General features: G+C 40.3%; 1 pseudogene; it reads left to right on the top strand.

The window, feature by feature from the left end:
- LOC109387361 (activating signal cointegrator 1 complex subunit 1 pseudogene) overlaps nucleotides 1-16119 on the top strand; it is a 35112-nt pseudogene extending 18993 nt beyond the window's left edge.
- The last annotated feature ends 1079 nt before the right edge of the window (nucleotides 16120-17198 follow it).

Here is a 17198-nt window from a genome sequence, read left to right as displayed (position 1 = left end):
GAAAGGAAGGAATCATACTAGAAAGTGACTTATTGTGGGGGGTCACCTTAGGATGTGTCCACTACAAATAGAAATGGGGCAAGATTTGGGACAACTGTATTACTGTTGTTGTTTGAGTGTTTCTGCTTCATGCCACATGGTGTCTCATTTACCTTCGAGTGCCTGGCTCATAGCAGGTGTTGTAAGGAACTGCGGGAAAGCGATCCTTCTGTAGTGGGCCCCCTTTTGCTCCCCTCTCTGAGAGGTGATGCCGGGAGCAAACAGGAAAGGAATGAAAGGGAAGATACTTTACATGTTGCCTCCCAAATTAAACCCTGAACATGATAGTTTCTATGAAGTTATAAGAAAACTTCAAAATCATAAGAAAAACGCCAACTGTGCTGCTTCAATCACTTCAGTGTTTGTGGGAATCATTCTATTAGTGTCTGAAGAGTTTAAAAAAATATTTTTTTAAAATTAAAGTTTATTGGGGTGACAGGTGTTAGTGAAGTTACATAGGTTTCAGGTGTGCAATTCTGTAATACATCATCTATATATTACACTGTCTTCACCACCCAGAGTCAGTTCTCCTTCCATCACCATATATTTGATCCCTTTTACCCTCATCTACTACCTCCCTCCCCCCTTACCCTCTGGTCACCCCTAAACTATTGTCTGTGTCTATGACTTTTTGTTTCTTCATTTGTTTGTCTGGTTCCTTTGCTGCTTTCAGTTTTATATCCCACATATCAGTGAAATCATATGGTTCCCTACTTTCTCTGTCTGACTTATTTCACTTAGCATAATAATTTCAAGATCCATCCATGTTGTCACATATGGCACTATTTCATCTTTTCTTATGGCAGAATAACATTCCATTGTGCATATATAGCACATCTTCTTTATCCAATCATCTATCGAAGGACTCTTTGGTTGTTTCTGTGTCTTGGCCACCATAAATAAAGCTGCAATGAACATCGGAGCACATATATCTTTACGGATATATGTTTTCAGATTTTTGGGGTAGATACCCAGGAGAGAGATTGCTGGGTCATCTGGTATCTGCAGAGTTTTTAAAAATTATTATTAAATGTGACACATAGTATTTTTTCTACCAACCTCAATCAAGAACTCACTCAGTGATTGTTGTGGCGACTCTTGGTATCTTTGTACTATCTTTGAAAATCTGTTCATCAGTGTGGCCTTTAGATGGGAAATGAGGCAGCCCAGCATACCGTTGTAGAGGTTGCACACTGTACAACCCCAGGGGTGTGATTTACATAAGCCACAATGTTCATTCCAACCAGTCCCTCTGAGGGAAGAGAGTCCATCACCGAATTCTCCCCAGTGTTAGTAAGAATATTCTCATATCAGTGGATCACTTCACAGACAGAGCCAACTGAGCTTCAGAGCCACCCAGCTATATTATCCTGATTCTGCAGATGAGGAAACTGGAGCTGAGAGGGTTTATGTAGCTTGCTTAGTGTCTAATGTAAGAAACAGTGCCAGGGCTGGAACTCCAGACCAGGAATTCTAACAAAACGTCCCACTGTTCCGCAAAGTTCCACTTTACTCCTTCTAGAATGGGGTTTTTAAAAATCTGTCCTCCCCATAGCTTCAGATAAATCAGGAACATGTACACAGCCTGCCTGCACAGGGAGTTTGCTGTACAGGTGTTAGAATACCTCACCCTGTTAAGCAATTCTTCAATTAACCCCAATCCACAAAAAAGTGTTTGGGGAACTTCACTGCCCTCTTGGATAGAGTGCTTCTGCTTTGTTCTATGTGTCCATTACATGGCTACACAGCCACCTTTGAGTGTCTGGCACTTGGCAGGTGAGCTTCCTTTTGCTCCCCTTTCAAAAGGACATTGAACTTGGAATTTTCCAGATACTTGACATCTTGAGCAGAATCCATGCATTTTTAGTTCAACAAACATTTATTGGGCCCAGTGTCCCAACCACTGAACTAAGGAAATGAAGGCTCTCAGTCCTGTCATCCGGGAATTTTAAGTTGCCTTCTCAACCTCCCAGGGCATGATGGTGTTGTCCCCAATCGTGTAAATTTTCCAGCCTGGCATGTGATTAATTCTGTTAGTAGTGGCAGTCATCACTGAGTCTTCAGGGAAGATAGTTTTCTTTTTTACTTTTGCCAGTTGAATGTGGTTAGAGAGTCAATGATGGGAATTTAAGGGAGTTTTCTTTTAAAAAACACAGTAGGAGAGAAAAATATTTGGTCAGCTTTTCAAAGTGGAAATAACCATGAAGGAAAGTGCTACAGCAGGTATTTCCCTTGATTTTTTTTTTTAAAGTTCATACTGCATATGTTCTTTAGAAGTAGAACCAGAAAGGAAATGTGGATGGAAATTCTTTGTCTAGGGTTTATCACATGAATATGAAAGAATGACAAAAACTCTCCATAGGCTGACTGCTAGTCTCTTGAAATATCTGCTGTTCTCATTTGATTACCATTGTTAGCCTAATAGCATTTAATTGCATTTAATAGCTGGCAAGATCTACACTGGGTTTATTTACCAGTTGTCCCAATGTGGCCTATTGGATTTTTTGTTCTGCAAATATTCACTCCCCTTGCTCTCTCTCTAACCCCACAGTCACCAGCATGGAAGTATATTTCTCAATCCTACTGGGCTTGGCTATGTGACCAGCTTGGGCCAGTGGAATGCGGGCAGCAGAGATGATGTCTCAGTTCTGAGGCTAGGCCCTCTGGGAGCTTCTGACTTCTACCATAAGAATTACATGCCCAGGTAGTTGCCACTCTTCCAGCCTAGGGCCCAGAGTAGGATTTATGGAGCACACCTGGACTCAACCTGCCATCTGAAGAGGAGCCAGCCTGCGGGAGCAGTGAGCAAGCTAGGTGTGAGAAAGAACTGATTGTAGTTGAATGCCACTGAGATTTGGTGGTGGCATATTTCACAGCTAATTTAATACACCTGGTGAGAGCAGATTCGCAAAAGCTACAGGATAACTGCACTTAATCCACTCCAGCACTTCTCAGATTTGAGCTCACATCAGAGTCAGCTGGAGGGCTTGTGAAACACAGATTCCTGAGCCCACCCTCAGAGAGCCTGAGTCAGTTGGTCTGGGTTGGGGCCCAAGAATTTGCATTTGTATCAAGCTTCTTGGTGCAGCTGGTGCTGCTGCTCCAAGGACCCACTTTAAGAACCACTGATATAAACCACTGAATACTAATTGGATTAGTCATACTTGACAGGTTGTGCTGCACAGATATAAATAGTTGAGTTTATCAGATGAGTTGATGTGATATAAGCTGGGAATTACAGAGTCAGCTACCCAGAGAAAATAGACTTCAGTGAAGAGAATATAAGTAGTAGTGGTGGTGGCGTGGTGCAAGGGGCACTTGTCTTGAAAATGGATTTCAATCCCTGAAGGAATAGAATACAAGGTTCTGAAGACAATGAGCTGCGAGGAGCAACCCAGAGAGACCTAGGCACTACGAGGCCAGATTGAGTCTTATGAATAAACATTTCTGCATCTTCTGTACTCGTCTGGAGACATGGAAGATAGGATTGGAACAGTTACGTTTATTGGAACAGTTAGGTTTATTGGAACACTTTAAAAATATACAATAAAGACCACGAATGTAGGCATCTTTACATCAGGATAAAAAATGAACAACTTAAGGAATCATCTGGAAGTTTTCAAACATCTGCAGACTTGGCCTCATGTTGATTTTGCCTAAATACAATAAGTATGTAATTTGGAAATGGGAAGAGACAAGTCTAAAACATTAACTGTTGGATCGTCTTGCACATTCTGCTCTCTGTAGATGAGGTCCCAGTGGCCTGATGCTGACGTATTTATTGATACAATGAGAGGCAGGAAGCTGATCACAGCTTGGCCAGGCACAGTTCCCAGGAAAAAGAGTAATGAAATCATATCACTTATTTGTAAAATGCATCCAGCTTTGAATTACATGGATTCCCCTGATAGCCCAAATTAGTTATATAATGGAGGACAGTTTATAGAAATCACTTGATGGGTGATGGGTAGATGGCCAATTTGATTTTAGAATTAATATTATCCTTAGTCATATTTACCAATAATCTCTTTTGAAAATGGCCATCACTGATCCAAGTCCAATCCTCACCTCCTGAACTCTAGAACAGTCTCTCTCTAACTTCGCCACATGTTAGAATCAACTGGGCAACTCTGCACATCCGGATTCTCTGGTAACCCAGACCAAGTTCATCAAAATTTCTGAGGGCAGAACTCAGGCATTAGGATTTTTTACAACTCCTCAGGGGATAGCAAAGAGCAGCCTTGTTTGAGAACCAGTGCTCACCTCGCTATTCAGAGTGGTACTTGACCCCGCAATATTGCCATCTCCTGGGCGTTCATTAGAAATGCAGAGTCTCAGGCTCCACCGCAGACCTACTGGATCTACTTTTAATTAGGCCCCAGGTGATTCGATTGCACGTTAACGTGTGGATAAACATCACACAGGACAGGACCAGGTTTCCATTCATCATTGATGCTAGCTGTGAGGGCCCATTCCTGAATTCCAAGCAAAGTGGATCTTGCTGCCACCTCTGCACCTGGCAGTGAGCAGAGCATCGATTCCCTCACCTGTCCTGACATGTGTAGAACATTTCTTCTCCCTTTGTTTACTGTACAAAGGTTAGCATTTTTCAAAGGGAGGGAAAGAAAGAGGGAGAGGCGAGAGAGAACAAGATGAACGGTCACCAGCACACATTTCTAATTTTAACTCAAAATCTGCCACATTGAGTTTTGGCTATCACAAATTAAAGGAAAATTTCAGTTTCTTTCACCAATATCCAGGAAAAAAAGTAGCTTAGGGCATGTATCATATCAAGGTCTGAAAAATGAGGGTAGCATTTCCCTTAAGGCTCAGCAAACTTTTTCTATGGAGGGCCAGATAGTAAATATTTTGGCTTTGTGGCCATATTTATTGTTAATTTCAAAACCTTATTGGATTAGCATCAAAAACTTTCCAAATAAAATCGGACCTGACATTTTGACAATTCAGACATTTCGGACCTGGCATTTCCCAATGTTTGGTATCAGGAAAATACAAATGAAACACTTGTACAGAATTCTTCCCCACTGAAAACCAAAGCTGCCATCTTAAGTTATTATACCATTTGGTCTCCCCATTAACCTCATGCCCATCCTCCAGACAACCTTAAGATAGTATATCTTAGTTCTTGCAATAAGAGAAAATTTTATTTTATTTGCAAAAGTAACACACATACAAACGTATTTACAGTAAACTATTTTTTTTATTTTTAATTCAGACAAAACAATGAAGAGGAAACCTACTGAAAAGCTTAAGTAAGCATATTGAAGGAAACATTTTGAAGGAGGCCAGTTTAAGACTTAAATTGTAGGCTTGCGTCCTGTGGTTTGAAGTTCCAAGGTGGAAAACTGAGGGCTGTCATGCTTTCACATGCCATGATTTCTCCATAAATGTTAAATTTTATTATTGCACTAAAATAGTAATAGAAAAAGTAAATCCTTTCTCCTGATACTGGAGCCCTGCCCATCTTGTCCCCATGGTGTAGTCAGTAGTAAAGGTTGAAGAGATAACGGGAGGAAATTAGCCTGTCACTCCAGGAAAACAAGTCTATGGATACACAGAAAATAGCTAATATTCACACCTTTTCCAAACAGTAGGAAGGATGAAAGTGACTTTTACTAGAAGCCAACTTGATTTTATTTCATTTATTTGTAATGGAGAGGTGTTGTTTCAAAAAGGAGATTTAAAGGAAAAAATGTGGTAAATTATCGAAAGAATAAGCTGAAAAGGAACTTTCTGAGGCCTTGGCAATTTCCTTAATTCAATTCACTCAGTTTGGTCAATCTCATTCAATAAAATCAACAAGCATTCACCAAGCCTCTATAATGTATCAGCCCTAGGGATGCAATGACAAGTAAGATCCAGTCTACCATTAAATATCTCAGTCCTTGTGTGAAGAAACTTAACCTGATGATCTGAGGTGACTTACTTAAGTTCTACAACTAGTCAGTGAAGAAAGCAGGATAAATACCCTTGCCTTATGACTAATGCCTCAGCAATCTGCCACTCAGTCTATTTCTTCCCTGTGCCAAATCTGAGATAAACGCCAAAGAACTCACCCAGGTATTCATATGCTTCATCTATGCCATGCTCAGAAGAAACAGCAAAATGATCTTTGAGGTACTAAATATGAGAGGTGAGAATTTTTAAGAAGGGAAAAGGGAAGGAGGACAAAGGGAATAATAATACCTCAGAAAATTTTGGTGATTTAGACATTGGAGTCAGTTGTATCTGATAATCACTGAATCTCCTGACTTGGAGGAATTGTGGGTCTCAATAGTAGTTATAGTAATAATAACAATAGCCAGAATATGAGTAGCTACTACTTTTTGAGTGCTTACTGTGTACTAGTCAATGTTCTAAGGGACATACTTGAAACAACTCATTTAAGTTTAAAAATAATACTATGAGGTAAGTATTATAATTATCTCCATGTAACCATTAGATCTTGCCACACTTACTGCTGTGTAACAAACCTTTCCAAAACTCAGTGCCTTATCACAACCACTTATTATGGTTTCTGAATGTATGGGTCAGCTGGTGGTTCTGCTGGTCTTGACTGGCCATGCTCATTCATGTACAGTTGGTCACAGGTCACGTGGGCATCTCGGATGGTCTTAGCTGGGTTGACTCCATTACATGTGGACCCTCTTCTACATGTCTTTCACATCCCTTCTGCAGGCTAGCTGAGGCATTTTCCTATGGTAGAGACGGAGGTGCATGAGCAATGAATAGGACAAGAAATATACAAGAGCTTTTAAAGCCTGCTTGCATCCTGCTTTCTTGAGGTCAGAGGAAGAATTGTGACCATGATTACAAACATCTACCATAGAAGTTAAGTGACTTGTTCTTTTAGTTAGGATATGGGTTGTATAGAGGGAAAAAACAACAGTGAATTATTACTACTCCATGTAATAGTCCAAAGATAGGCTGTCCAGGTTTGTTTGTTTGGTGTGCTCAAAAAAGCCTCCAGGTGTCTGGGCTCTTTTTATCTGGTTTCTCTGCATTCCCCTCAAGTAGTGTACTGATTTGCATGGTCTAAAATTAGCCACTACTTCAAAGTAAAGATGGTTATCAGGGAAGGAAGAAAAATATGCCTCTCCTCCCCCTTAAGAGTATGAGTGGAAATCTCAGGAATTCCACTTCTAGTAATATGAACCAATCCTCACACAACTAAAAAATCTGTAAGGAATATTTTTAAAACCTAAGAAGCATCCAAGAGCTAATAAGAAACTCAGAAATTATTGGTCTGACAACCCAGACAGGCTGAGAACTCACTTAGATTAAGGTGATACCAAACTGCAAGCACTAGCCTTAGGTACCTACAGGGATAAACATAACTAAGAAAATATCACAATATTATTCAAATTGTTTCTATAAAGAATATTTCCAATATAATGTCAAACATCTGATCAAAGTTAACTAGCCATGCTAGGAGACAAGACCAAATGGGCAAGAACCAACAAAAACAACAGACAACAGAAACAGATCTGCAGACTAAAATGATTGGAATGATCACATTCAGACTGTAAAACAACAAAAATGATTTTGTTGGAGAATATCAAAAGAAAATTTGACAGGGAACCAGAATATATAAAAATTGACATAGCAATTCTGTCAAAGAGCCAAATAGAAATTCTAGATCTGAAAAATACAATAGAAAATAGCAAGGTTAACAATAGATTGAGAATAAGCTCAAAGAAATAGTCCAAAATGAAGCACAGAAAGCCAAAGCATGAAACTCAGAAGAGGAGAGAGACAGAAGACAGTGATAAAGCTTAATATATGTTTAATTGAAGTCTCAGAAACAGAGGAGAGAGAGGGGGAGGGGAGTGAGATTGGGAGAGACGTAATTTTGAAGTATTGAAGGCTGAGTAACTTTCAGAAATGATGAAAGACATCAATACGGAGAAGCTCAATGAATCCGAAGCAGGATAAAAAAGAATCCACATATAAACACATCTTATTAAACTTGAGAAAACAATTAATAAATTGTATAAGTTTTGTTCTCATTATCCAGATCTTGGTCATGTAGCTGTAGCTACTTGCAGGAGAAGCGGAAAATGTGGTTTTTATTGTGAGTTTATTACCATAAGAGAGAAGAGAAACATCAACATTGACATTGACATCATTCCAAGGTCACACAGCTATTGTAGTAAGTGGCAGATCAGATATTTGATTCAGCATGGCCTGGCTCCATAGCCTGTGCTCTCAGTCACTATGCTGTTCAAGCATAAAACTTTGGTCCAAGTTCAGGTTTGCAACCATTGACCACAACTCAACACAGTGCATTTATTAAGCAAAAAGACTATTAAAAACACAGTGGAGATAAGATAGCCAGACTAGGATTATGCTAGTAAATAACTAGCACTTCTCAAACATTTCAATGTTGTTCATATCCACTAAGAATGCACTGCCCATGATACAAGGTCTAAAAAAGTGCACAATAGGTTGCAAATACACTACCTTCAGGAGGGTTAATTTCACATTGGTAACTTTAGACATCTGCTTAATGATTATGAACACAAAGGACAAGATTTCAGTCCCTTCACAAGTTAATTCTTTGCATCTCAAAATGAAAGTCCCAAGAATGCAAATAGTAAGAGATGAAAAGTTGATTCTTGTCTTTTGGCATCCAAAGTCATTCTTTTCAAATGTGACCTGAGACATATGCCCAATAAAGTTGTATATTTTGTTAAGTAGCTCTAAGCCAGGGCCCTTAACAAACTATGGCCACGGGCCAAATCCCTCCTGCCCTCTGTTTATGTTGATAAAGTCTTATTGGTACACAACCACATCCACTCATTTACATATTTCCTGTGACTGCTTTTGCACCACAGTGGCAGAACTGAGTAGTTGTGACAGAAACCATGTGATCTGCAAAGCCTATAATGTTTATTATCGGGCCCTTTTCAGAGACAGTTGGCCAGTCCCTGCTTTGACAATTTCATGATACTAGGCAAAGCTGAATTGATGTTCATATTCCTTTATAATGGAACATCTGGTGACTTTATCTCCTCTTGGCCTTCCTTATTTTCAGGTGGGAGATTTCGGACTGTGTGAAACCTTCTCATGTTTAATGAACCCTATGAGTTGACATTAACAATTTTGGATATGGTTTTTAATAAATAAGCATTTCATAAGCTCTAAATTTCTGTGGGTTTTTTTTTTACTGAATTTAACTGTTTTCAAAATTTAACTTGGTCAAGCAGCTTGATAAGTGTAGGCAAAATAAAAGCTTTCTGTACAACAAGAACTCATTCCCATAGAAGGACTGTTTGGTACAGGTTTCTCCAAAGAAAGGGCGTTTTTCTCTACAATAGGTGATTGAAAACCAAAGACATATTTTTTTAAGGTCAGACCATAAGGAATCCTAAAATCAATATTTCTAAAATTTATGGGTTTGCTCTCATTAGTTTTTGGCAATACATGACTCCCTGACTTTTGAAAAAGGTACGAAATAGTGCAGAAAGCTTCTGGAACATGAATAAAATATATATGTATATATTTTTATAATTTTAGTGTAAACAAATTCCAAACATATGGATTACATTTCCTTTCAAAAATAAAGGTTTTAGCATTTAATGGGAAAAGCGATTTGCAAAATATGCTTTGGATTTTGCCAAAACCAAATCACTCAAAATGTACAATTAACTCTAAATGAAACCAAATTCGACTGTCTTTGCTTTAAATGCCATCTCCCATTGTTGTTCGTGCCTTTCAGTTCCCAAGCTGAGAAAGGGAAGTCAGAATATACTGTGAAATGAACTGTTCTTCGTAAAGTCATGCATCAAAATGTAGTTGGGCGGGAGAGTGTTTCCCAGGGGAATATGTGTGACCTTCTCAAGTGTAAATCTATTTTGACTAGTTATGATGTTTAAGAGGAATTATAGAGAGGAACTGACGTGTTTTCTGGTAAGGGATCAAGTTGTTAATTTCCACCAGCTATTAAATGCTTATTTTTGTCCTGAGAGCTAGGTAATCTGACAAAAGTCTTCTACATTTTAATGACCTATTATATTTGTAATGAGAGCAGTAGAGGGGTAATAAATGTACCATTAAAAATACATTAGGTTTTTAAGGGTTTTCTCTTAGATCATATTTATTTGTAGAAACAAACATTGCTGTTTTAAAATCAAGCAGGACTGACTGACTAATTGTTAGAGTGATACACCAAGGAGTACTTTCCTACTTGCAATTTGCAGTTATTCATTCTCCTTTGTAGGAATCAAGCTGTCTGTGGAGTAGACACAAACCCAAACCAGGAGCCCAAGGCCCCTGAGAACCCTTGTAGCTACCAGTCTCTGCTCTTAAAATCATACATGTGCCTCCTTCGAGGAAACATAAAATTATAAATTAGGAGTGGTTTGGAATATGCAAGTGATTCTCATGAGAATTTAAATGTTCAATGGAACTTATGGTAGGAGAAGATCTACAAGTTATTTGCAAAGAGTTTAAGATGGTAATAAAATTAAGAAGCACATTATAATGATGCAAATAAATTCTTAGTTCTGGACAGAATGGGGAACACAGAGGGGCACTATTTAAATATTGAAATCTAGGAGCATAAGTAGAACAGATGCAAAAACACTATGTACACAGAAGAATAAAGAAGTAGGAAAATAATAGGAAAATAAAAGGAGGGAAATAGATGAACACTGCTCGCTTCCCTTCCAGCCTTGTACAGCATATTGCAGCATTCATTTTATTGTTTCACAAAATCTTTCATTTCTCAAAGAATTATCCAGTAAGAAGAGGAATTTTATATTTTCATATACATTTCGGCACCTCTTAGATGCAACAAAAAGGGCACGATAGCAAAAGAAAACATGTAAATATGGCATCTTGAAGTTCAATGTCCTTCATGTTCCAGTAACATATTATATTGGCACTTTTAAAATTCAGTATGGCTGGGCCGGCTGAGTGGCGCGATGGTTAAGAGCTGGTTTGGGACGCCAGAGGGCCAGTGACACTGCCCTCTACAGCTAAGATGCTGAACAACAGCTCAACCTGGAGCTGGGCGGCTGTGGGTTGCCGGTGGTGGCGTAGGCTGCAGTGGGTTTCCATGGGCTACTGTGTGTAGCCGGCAGCCAGCGTGAGCAGCCAGCAGCTGCAGTGAGTGGCCGTCCAGAAGCCGGCGACTGATCTGCCTCACCCGGGAAGAGCACAATGATGGTGCCAACTTGGGCCAGTGAAGCAACGTCCTCCACAACTAGACTGAAGAACAAAACGACAGCAACTTCTCTGTTCCCCTTCCCCTGGTTCTCCAGCACTGTTCCCCTCCCCCGACTCCCCAATAAAATCTTAAAAAATAAAATGAAATAAAATTCAGTATGACTAACCATTCTTCACACTACACATCCCCTTTAAATTGCTCGTTTCTTACAAACATCACTAAGTCCATTAATATTTAGGTTTGCTATTTTCAGTTTCCACCCAAACTGATCTAAATGCAGAGCCTACACTGTTGACAGAGCAGGGCTGTTCCTTGTGGATCAAACACTTTTGCAGTTCAAGAGATTGGTCCCAGCAGTCACATCGTTATTTCTTGAGTTGCCCATTATGTGGTTAAAATTTACATAAATATTAGGTACACTCAGTCCCTCCCGTGGCTTTTCCAGAAGGACCACATTCCTGTATATTTATTAACCACTTTCAAAGCTTCTTGTTGTTATAACTTGCAGAATGGAGAAAGTCAGAAATATAAAGAAGTCTTAGATTTGTATAAATCAGTGCTGTGTTCATATAATCTTACAAAGATTTAATAAGTAAATGTATAACTGAACTCTAGAAGGCATTGGGGCAAGAGCAGCCTTCCCCATCTCCCTTTCTGGAAAACACCCATGGCTCATGCCTCTCTCTCTGGTGATACACACTTCTTCCCCCGCCTTTATTTTTAGGAGTTACTTTCCCTCCTAATATATCACACATAACTCCTTGCCACCTTCCGTCAGAGCCCTTGGCCTCTCTAACTTTGCTTCTTACTTTAAACTCCCCTCTTGTCTTCTCCCCCATTTTCATTTATCAGGACTTGCTACTTTCCTCTGCCTGGTTTTCTCTTCTATTTCTGGTGCTTGTGGATGCATCAGTGAGTGAAAGCTTCATGAAGTTGTTTCCATTTCCTCCTGAGCCCATGCAAAGATTCTTGCACTGAGTGAGCCATGACATGAGGTACATATGGTGATGTTTGCCCCTTCCAGGCATGGTCTCTTGAAAGTCCTGCAGCATATCCCACCTTCATCCTCCCTTTCCAAATTGGCCAGTTAGAGACAATTCAGCTGTGGTTCCAGGCTCCAGAGGTCTCTGACGCTGTAGAGGTTGATGGAAGCCCCAAATAGAAGGAGCTGGTTGAAAAAGAGCTGCCCCAAACAGCTGTGTGATGGGGGACACCCACACTGGACTTTGTGTCAGCACAAAGACTTTTATTGTGTTAAGCCACTGAGATTTGGGGCTTCTGTCACAGCAGTTTGCCTGTGTTAACTCTGGCAGTAATCGTGTATATGACATTTAAGATTCAACTCAATCATCGTCTCCTCTATGGACTCTTCCTTCCCTCTAGGCACTTCTAGAGCACCTTGGTTTGGTATCAGGTTACACAGCTTATTCAGTTCTATATTTTACCTCTGCCTCTTCTTTCTTGAAGACAGAAACTTCGTTTCTAGTGCTTACTGCAGAAAGACACTTAATAAATCTTGGTAGACATCGCCTCTCCCTGAAAAAAAAAAAGGCATCCCAAATGGGAGAATTTTGGGCACTGTGCCCCTTGGGGATGGAGTGGTGTTGGTGATAATTGAAGGTGTGGGGGGAATCAGCTACATGTCCTTCAACACCATCACCTACTCTGTTTATTACACAAGGGATGCTTTGTCATCATTCGCTTCATAGGGAGTATAAATAAAGGCAAGTTTACATAATATAATGATCATGCTTACATAATCATTCATTCAACAAGCATTTGTCTTTGTCTAAGTGTTGTTCTAGGTGCCAGGGGAAAAGAGATGAACATGACCGATCAGGTCCCTGCCTTCACCAGTCTGTTTTCTGAACCATTAGCATTATGATATTTCTGAAACTCACCTTTCTTTTGCACAAATTGTTGGGATGTTGATCAGTGTATAAAGCATAGTGTACGAGCCTTTCTGGGCAAAACATAGAGACTAAGCCAACAGTAGAAGCCACTGGAATTCCAGACACTATAGCTAAGGTACCCATATAATTGCTTGTATCCTATCTTCTACTCTTCACTTGTAAGGACTTTATTGTCTGATTATAGGGGTCACATATGACTTTGAATTTCTCCACTTACATTTATTTCTCCTTTTAAATGTTTGAGAGCTTCCTGAGGATGACGACTAAGTCTTAGCTCATACAAATTCAAACAAACATTTATTGAACACAATGACCTAATTTCTTTGAAAAAAAAAAGATTGCAGATTCCTCTAAATTCATTTTATACTACTTACAAATAATTCCTGTCAAGTACTGCTCATTTGTGTTTTTTTTTTCTGCAAAAATTTTTGGTCCCAGATTTTTTCCCCCATCTTTTCTTCCATACTTATTTCCCCAACATTCTTTGAATCCATATTTTTGAAAAATTTTATCATTCAATTAGTAAATCAGATGTTGCATGTCCAAGGGAAATTTTCTATATAAAGAAATTGTATGAAGAATTCAATCATTTAATAATTCATGTTTGTTGTAAAGCATAACATTTAAAAAAACCAGCTTTGGGGCCTGCCAAGTGGCGCGATGGTTAAGAACTGGCTTGGGATGCCAGAGGGCCCCGGTTCGGATCCCACATATGAGGGCCAGTGACACTGCCCTCTACAGCTAAGATGCTGAACAACAGCTCAACCTGGAGCTGGGCTGCCGTGAGTTGCCGGCGACGGCGTAGGCTGCAGTCCCTGTGGCAGTGGGTTGCCATGGGCTACCGTGTGTAGCCAGCAGCCAGCGTGAGCGGCCAGCAGCCGCAGTGAGCGGCCGTCCAGAAGCCGGCTACTGATCTGCCTCGCCTGGGAAGAGCGCAATGATGGTGCCAACTTGGGCCAGTGAAGCAACGTCCTCCACAACTAGACTGAAGAACAAAAAACAACAGCAACTTGTCTGTTCCCCTTCCCCAATTCCCCAGCGCTGTTCCCATCCCCCAATTCCCCAATAAAAAAACCCAGCTTTGATGAAAATATAACATGTTTACGTTCAGTTTCAATTCACTTCATTTTCCTAATGTAGGACTTTTCAGAATGAGGATTATGATGCCTACCCCACAACCACTCCTCAACTTTACACACTTTGGCTGGAAAAGGGGATTAAAAGATGTGTCAGTGTCACTCAGGGGAGTGGTCTGGAGTGCTGTAAGGAGAGAGTTTGCACCCATCTTAGGAAGAGGAATTGGGAAGCAGAAGAAGAGAAAAAGCCACCAGAAGGAGAAGGAACTCAGAGGCTCATACCTGATACTGCCCTGGATATACAGAAAATAGAGTTACCAGATTTGGCCAAGAAACAAACACAAAAAAACATTAAAAAATTGATAATAACAAAAAGCAGGATACCCAGTTAAATTTGAATTTTGAATAAACAAGGAATTTTTTTTAGATAAATATGTCTCAAATATGGCTTTATGACATTGCTGGGATCTTACAATTGCATGAGACATACTTATACTAAAAAAACTTTATTGTGTATCTGCAATTCCAATTTAACTGGGACTCTATTTTATCTGGTGATTCTAACTAAAGAGTCACTCAGTGAAAAAGTGAAGACATGCTTTGGAAATCCTTTGCGTGTGTTCATAACTGGCTTTCTGTCCAGAAATAGTGCATCTAAAGGCCCATTTATCCTAGGTGATGTGAGCTAGGCCAGAGGGTTAAGTATAACTCACCTGTGATCCTATCCTTTGCTCCCGTGCTAAGGCATGTGTTATATAAAGAATCAAGAAGCACCATGAAAAGAAATCATTGTTTGGCCTTACATGCTTTCTGTGGCAGGCTCCTGTTTCTCCACCTATCTACTCCATTTTACTAATCCCTTCAGGATTTGACTGGAATGTTATTTGGAGAAAGAATCATAGAAGTTCTGCTTCCACAGCTTCTAAGAATTGATGGACGGATTTATAGCTTCTAAGAATTGATGGACAGATTTATAGGAAGAATCCTATTCAAGAACAGACTTATCAACATGAAGAAGAGGATGAGGACTTCTATTGAGGCTTCATGCAGTATGCAGAAGAGCTTTGCGATGGCTCTGAGGTCGTGCAAACCCAGCAAGGTTTCCAGCGTACCATGAAGGCCCCTGGCCTGCTCTACAAGCATATAGTCGGCAAGAGAGGGGACACTAGGAAGAAATTAGAAGTGGAAGCCAAACCTTATATGAGTATTTCTAAGCCTGGACAAGAAAGAGAAGTTGTAATCAGTGATCAGCATCAAAATGGTGTAATTTCAGCCAAAACTCGGATGGATGTTCTTTTGCTCACTTCCTTGCCCTTTTCCTCAATGAAGTTGAAGTTCAGGAATAATTCCCAAAGTTCCAGGAGGAAGTACTGGAATGGTGCTCCATGGATCATGGAGTTGACAGCACTGTTTTCCAGAATCCCAAAGCACGTCACCTAATTATTGGGATGTTGGTGCTTTTGAGTGAGCAAGAGATTCGGCAGACATGTGAAATGCGGCAGCAGTGTAAGGAGGAATTCATTGACATTTCTGGGGGCAAACCCCTGGAAGTAGAGGTGGAAGGGACAGAATACATGAACGATGATCCTGGCATGGTGGATGTTCTTTATGCCAAAGTCCGTATGAAAGATGGCTCCACCAAGCTGCAGGAATTAGTTGATTGAGTGCTGGAACGTTTTCAGGCATCTGGAGTAATAGTGAAAGAATGGAATAGTGTGAAACTCCAAGCTGCAGTCATGAATACTTTATTCAGGAAAGACCCCAATGCTGAAGGCAGGTACAATCTCTACACAGCAGATGGCAAATATACTAAAGCTCAATTCTGTCCACATCTCAGAGGTTCACAGCAGACAGCTTTGGAAACTGCACCTCCTGTGGACAAATTGACTTCTCCTGAGCTGGATCCTGGGAAGCAGGAGAAATTAAACATCCTGACAAGGTGTGGAGGGAAAGTATCTTCATTCTGATTGCCAAAGACGGATGTGGAAACTTGGATGGTGACTTTCCTGGCTGGTTCCACATGGTTACTATGGTTTTTAATGGTTGTCTACAGTCACCAAACTATCAGCCAAGATGGTTATGGGCACAAGGAGAACTGTGCCTGTAGCCCTTGGCTTGTTCATCGTTTGCAGGGCTTACCTTTCTTTCCAAAGCTCTTTTCTGGACATGTACCTCTGAAGCCGACTGGAGCTCAGATTCACATAATTTCTTATATGCCTGCTGATTTGGCTACAGCCATTAAAGTCTTGTGTATTAATACTTTAAAACATAATTAAAGACATGTGGTTTTAATTATCTCAAAACAAATAAAAAAATCATTGTTTGATTTCCCAGTAGGGACCAGTCATTGGTGGCACTGCCTGGAGGCCAGTTCTTTACAACCCAAAGGATGACTTTCCAGTGGGAGTGAAGAGCCCTGCCCCCTGCCCAGGCTGAAGGGGCTGGAACAGTGAGGAGATGGGGTGAACTGAGAATGAGTCCCCTTTGGGTCAGAGGCCAGAGACAGGAAGTGGCCTCCTCTGGGAGATGCCTGGGGCAGTTTGGGGTACCAGATGGGCACCCTATGGAAGATTTTTGCAACCTTGGCACTATCCACAGTTTTGACCAGATAATTGTTGTGAGGCTGTCCTGTGCATTGCAGGATGTTTGACATCATCCAAGGCCTCCAGCAAGCCAGGACAGCTTGGTTTTGGTATAAGTCACTGTCACTCTTGTTTAGCCAACATTAAGACAACAAACCAGAAACAGAACATCTACTCTTGCATTCTTGAGAAGATAATCAAGTCACTAAGGACAGCAGGGCATGGCTTATTTATCCATTGAAGTTAGTAATTTTTATTGTTGGGCCAAGTCTTGTCTCCCAAATAGGTCAACAACATTTTGAAGTCTCATTAAAGTAAGCAAGCCAACAAATAAACAAAATCCCTCTTTCAGTCAACTTCACCTCTCTGAAAGTTTTGTTTTTATAAAAAGGAT

The sequence above is a fragment of the Hipposideros armiger genome, unplaced genomic scaffold, assembly GCF_001890085.2.
Source record: "Hipposideros armiger isolate ML-2016 unplaced genomic scaffold, ASM189008v1 scaffold_155, whole genome shotgun sequence".
NCBI lineage: Eukaryota > Metazoa > Chordata > Mammalia > Chiroptera > Hipposideridae > Hipposideros > Hipposideros armiger.
Note: the sequence above shows the minus strand (reverse complement) of the source record. Positions and strands in the feature narration are given on the sequence as shown.